At 32.7% G+C, this 5539-nt stretch overlaps 1 long non-coding RNA gene across 2 annotated transcripts; it reads right to left on the bottom strand.

Moving 5' to 3' along the window:
* Positions 1 to 1127: 1127 nt before the first annotated feature.
* Positions 1128 to 4404, bottom strand: LOC132631599 (uncharacterized). 2 transcript variants are annotated; one of them, XR_009578912.1, is made up of 5 exons: positions 4250 to 4402; positions 3050 to 3115; positions 2845 to 2934; positions 2124 to 2242; positions 1128 to 1536 (listed from the first exon to the last, which is right to left on the bottom strand). It is a non-coding gene; the product is annotated as an uncharacterized LOC132631599 (long non-coding RNA). The 2 variants fall into 2 exon arrangements; XR_009578913.1 differs by lacking the exon at positions 1128 to 1536 and adding an exon at positions 1834 to 1958 and having other exon boundaries at positions 4250 to 4404.
* Positions 4405 to 5539: the final 1135 nt, after the last annotated feature.

Below are 5539 nucleotides of genomic sequence, written 5' to 3'. Positions count from 1 at the left end.
ATGTGGCTCACCTAGATGTAAGCATAAGAGTAAGCTAAGAGGGTGCCCGAGTGGGCTAGCATCGGGTGCTCGTCGCGGCCCCGAGTCGGGTCGGGACATAAATAAATTTTAAATGAAAGGATTAGTAATTAGTAAGGTTAGTAGTAGACGTTCTGTTAGGTAGTTCAATGAAAATATGATTACTAATTAGTATAGAAATAGGATTAGTAATTAGTAACACTAGTAGTAATAGTAAGGATATAAAAGTATTTCAATAATTTAAGGCTATTTTGGTCAACCAACATTACATTCATGTTTTTAAAATAATATAGACAGATAGATTTGTCTTATTTTTTTTTTTTTAGTCCGTTTTAAAAAATATTTCTTTTCTTTTTTAATAATTCCTTAAAGTCGTCACGTGGCGTGTTAAAGATCACAATATTAAAAGATATTTTGGTACATTTCAAGTATCTTTACTGTAAGACCATAAGATTAAAAAGTCTTCCTTTCTTTTTAAAATTCAGTATCAAGTCAAAATTAGACAAATAAATTAAAACGGAGTGAGAAACTATTAAAAGATACTACTAAAAAAATCGGGATTTTTGACCAAAAATTTCGACCACATGAGGTCGAAAAGGCCTTTATTTCGACCAATTATTCGACCACACGCGTAGGTCGCTAACAGGTAGGTCGAAATTTTTTTTCGACCACGTGTGGTCGAAATTTTCGACCACTCGTGGTCGCAATCACATTCTACCGAAATTAAGGGAAAATTATTTTCGACCACATGTGGTCGAAAAATTATTTTTATATTAAATTATATATTTAACTGTTTCGACTACGTGTGGTCGAAAACACTATTTATATTTAAATATAAAAAAAATTATTTTCACAATTTCGACCACATGTGGTCGAAATTGTAAATTAGGCCCAGATTTTCGACCACATGTGGTCGAAATCTGGCAACCATATTGCTAAATTTCGACCACACGTGGTTGAAATTGTGAAATATCTGGGCTGACTTTCGACCACCTGTGGTCGAAAATCTGAAATATTTTTTCCAGCATTTGCCTGTTTTTGACATCCCACCTGCCAATTTTCAAATAACCAAATTTATCAACCAAAACAGTCATCCAATTCATCAACAATGCAACACAACAACCATAAACAATGTTCAAACACTTGAACACTTAAACATTGTCTATTCAAACACTTAAACATCATAAACTACATTCAAACACTTAAACATCTTAAAATTAAAAGTACTTCTAATTCGAATTAAAACTACATTCAAACTCTTAAACGTAATATACATATCCATTTAAACATAGCCGAATTAGAATCCAAAAGCACACTAATCAAAAAGGTCAACATTCGGTATTAGAGACATGATCCGTATCCTCCCCAACATCCTGGCCTCCGAGGAATTAAGTGTTCTTGTTAGCAGGTCAACTTGATGCTTCATAGCTTCATACTCCTTAGGATCAACTGCCCCATCATCAGCAGCACCTACGACTTCAAGGGCCGACGGGTATCGACGAAAGGCTCCATTGTTTGCTGCATATATAGGAAAGTCCAGCATTAAGACACCGCTTTAAATTGATGTACATTTAATTATGCTATTGACTACAAGTACAATACTAAACAAAAGTAAATTGATCTTATCCACAAATCTCTAAACTAAGAGTAGAGTTTTGGTTTTAAAAAATATAATATAATAACATTACCTCTGTAGGAAATAAAAAAATTAGCTACCAAAAATAGCTACCAAATACCTGAGACTGGATGTCATTTCTTAAAATAATATTTCCAAGTGTATAGCATGAATGCATCAGACTAAACATTTCATAACTATTTGACTAATACAAGACTTTATTTCAACGGTGTTTCGTAATAGGATACAATGATGGTGACACTTCTTCATTCGATAAACTAAGCTTGATATGTGATATTGAAATTAATGATACTAAATCATCTAACTGCAAGCTAAGAATAGCCCATGTTAATGGATTATTATGTGCGACAGACAGCCTTGAAACCTCCCAAAGTAAGATCCTTGACACCTTTACGAAGTATAACAATAACATCTATATGCTTGTTTTATATAATCTTTTTCGAGAATAAATTAAAAAACAATTAAGTACCTGTAGTTCTTTAATGGCATTCATGTTTTTCATATCTACAATAGCAATGTGACCCTTTCGTCCAGCTGCAGCCATGTAGCGACCGCTAGGGGTAAATTCAAGAGTGTAAGGACCAAAATCTGCAAAATACAAGTCAACAACTAATGTGAAGCTACATAAACCATAATATGTGGAAACATAAAAACAAATGACAGACAGCAGAGCAGCACCAATGCCTCACTTTGTCATCAAAAAGTAATAAGATGGATAATGCAGACTCATCATCATATAAATCACCATCGAATATTCATACTGGTTAAATATTCAAAGCACAATGAAAAACAAGGAGAAGATTCGAAGATAGGCAAAGAACTGAAAGTAAACAAACAGAAGAATATCCACCACCTCTCTTATTTGAGAAAGCTGAGTATGAAATGAAGTATATAGCATGAATGCATCAGACCAAACATTTCATAACTATTTGACTATTTCAAAATTCTGTGATAAAGCATAATAACTAAAGTTTTCATCTTCACCGGCTTCCGTTTACTAAGATTCAAAGAATTATCTGAGCAAAACCTCAAGTCTAAAAGATTGAGTAATGACCAAAACCAGTTACAGTTGGTAGGGATGAAGCATACTAAATTTCACAATTCTGCTTGCAAGTTTAAATGGATAAACAAGCAGTACATGCCCAAATTCAATGCTCCCGAAAATGAAATTGAATGAAATTGAAAGACACCTTCTCAGCCTTCGCGGCAGCTGCTGCAGATTTTCCATACAAATCTTCTTTCACAGCAAGCTGACCCTGTAATTTTTTATCTTTCAATGCCTGCAAATTATTAGAAGTAGCTCTTTAACATCTGATCATCAAGGAAAATAAAAACTAACCAGCATCAAAGTTTTGAGTTAAAAGCAAGTTTATAAATCTTAACAAACTTCAGTACCTTCAAATATGTTCCTTCACCTCTAAGATATTTCTTTTTTGTCATATCCATCTCTTCAGAAATGACCTGCCAGTCAAGATATCGAGAAGAATCACAAGGCAGTTGAGTAAGAATAAGAAAGGAAATGATCAAGTTCTAAATATTTCTATGCATAGTGATGTTTGGTACTTCTAATCAAGAAATATTGGATCTAATCATCAATTGTAATCCTTTTGATCCCTAATACTATTTGGCTTCAAACAACCATGTTAAGAACTCAAAGGTTTCAACATGCCATCGCTTAAGTTCTAAAACTAAGGTCCAATATTACTGTAAAGAAAGCAAAGTCCAGAAAAAATACTAAAAACGTAATAAGATTCATCTTCCCAAAATAGGCATAAAGCGAACAATACAGAACAATCCTACTAGGTGTTGATAATGATCAATAACCACCAAATATAACCCGTAGTTTAACCCAAATCAACCAAATCTAAAGAGTGAATGATAGTGGCCGCCGTTTGGCCATGAGAATTATTCACTTTTTTCCAGAATAGTTTTTCACTTTATTTCAAACTCAATGTTTTTGGTTATAAAAGTTCCAAATCCAACTTGGAGTTGGATTTCAAATTTGGAGAAGTGCTCCAAACATGTTTTCCAACTCCGACTTCATAAATTTCAAATAAAGTGCTCTCTTCTATCCTTTGCATAAAGTATAACCAAACACAATTCCATCTTCAACTCCAACTTCATAAATTCCAAATAGTGAAAAAACATTTAAAGTTGGTATGCTTCTTCTGGACAGTGAAATTGATTCTAACTACTATTTTCTAGATAATTTCGAAACTTAATCAGTTTGCTTCAAGTAATAGTTCCATATTAGTTAAAAGCTGGTTATATTACACACAACCCAAGCACAGATTCTGATGAAGGAACTCATTCCACCACTTATAACATTCAATTTAGATAAAAAGAATCCAAAAGAAAAGAAAAAAAACTACAATGAAGGAATAACCTCAGCTATATATAGAAAAAGATGCAGAATTTCTAATTATGAGTGGCAACTTTGACAACTACCCTTTACGCCATTTTGTCTGTAAATTTGAAAAGTAATACAAGAACTACAAATTACACATATTGATAACATGGTATTGAAATACAAGTTTGAGCACTAGTTCAATTTGGGGGTTGTGTTCATGAGATTGAGGAAGAAAAAAAAAATACCTGAGCTGGCGGCGTTGACCGTCTAAGGAGGGGGTGGGGGCAGTCGGAAACTGGAATGGTAGAGAGAGGAGAGGGAGAGAGAAGAGAGTGAAAGAGAAGGGGGAAAATGAAAAGAAAATTAAAGAGACTAGATCTAGATCTGATCTAAATCTTTTGAAATTTTCGACCACATGTGATCGAAAATAATTAAGTCAAATTTGATCGACTTTGACTTAATTATTTCGACCACATGTAGTCGAAATTAGATTTTTATTTTTATTTTTTAATTAATTGTTTTTTATATATATAATTTAATTATGTATAAAATGTTTTTTTCCCATTTATTATTTGTATAAAAATTAATTTCGACCACACGTGGTCGAAATTCATTTTTCCTATTAAAAAATTGACCCGATGTGGTCGAAATTCTATAAAAAATTAAATAAAAATTAAATTCTTCAAATTTCGACCGCCCGTGGTCGATTTGTTTTCGACCAAAAGTGTGGTCGAAATTTTTAGGTCGAAAATGAGCATTTTTTAGTAGTGAGAATGTACTAATTATAAATTGGGCTAATTAATGACTCATGATTAAAAGTAAAATACATGTAAATGACACACGTTATAATGCCTATTAGTTTGATTCAACAAACTTCCCTATAAAATGCGCCATGTATGTTAAAATGTAAAATAAAAAATGGCTGCATTTAGCGGTTGTTGTGTGCAATTTTACAAGCTTAAATGAGGAAATGTTACCATGTGAGTAGATATATTTTTACTACTAGTAGCTAGTAACTATCCAACGTTTAGGTGCAAAAAGAAATACCGCACGATTTTTTTTTTTTCTCATTGGTACTTATTTGCCATGTACCAATGAGAAAAATGAGGAATTTTACAAGCTTAAATGAGGAAATGTTACCATGTGAGTAGATATATTCTTACTACTAGTAGCTGGCAACTATCCAACGTTTAGGTGCAAAAAGAAATACCGCACGACTTATTTGACTTTTGTTTTTTCTCATTGGTACTTATTTGACTCATGTTTCATCTAGTGGTTGTATTGCTTGTATTGTTGGATAAAACTTTGTATTACTAACATTAGTTATAGGTCATTCTCCTTATGACCAAAACTAAAGTCAGTCTTAAGCCATTCCAGTTGAGTTTTCTTTTCTTTCATCGTTCCAATTGAGTTAACTCTAAATATGTAGAATGCATGTGAGAGTAAAATAGGGTTATCATTTTTAGAATCTCTATATTATATAATTGTGATCTATAGCATGATGATGTGGCATAGTTTTTTGGTCAAGAATTCTC

This window comes from Lycium barbarum, chromosome 3 (assembly GCF_019175385.1).
Source record: "Lycium barbarum isolate Lr01 chromosome 3, ASM1917538v2, whole genome shotgun sequence".
In the NCBI taxonomy this organism is placed as follows: Eukaryota; Viridiplantae; Streptophyta; class Magnoliopsida; order Solanales; family Solanaceae; genus Lycium; species Lycium barbarum.
The sequence above is the reverse complement of the archived record's forward strand: the minus strand, read 5'-3'. Positions and strand labels throughout refer to the sequence as shown.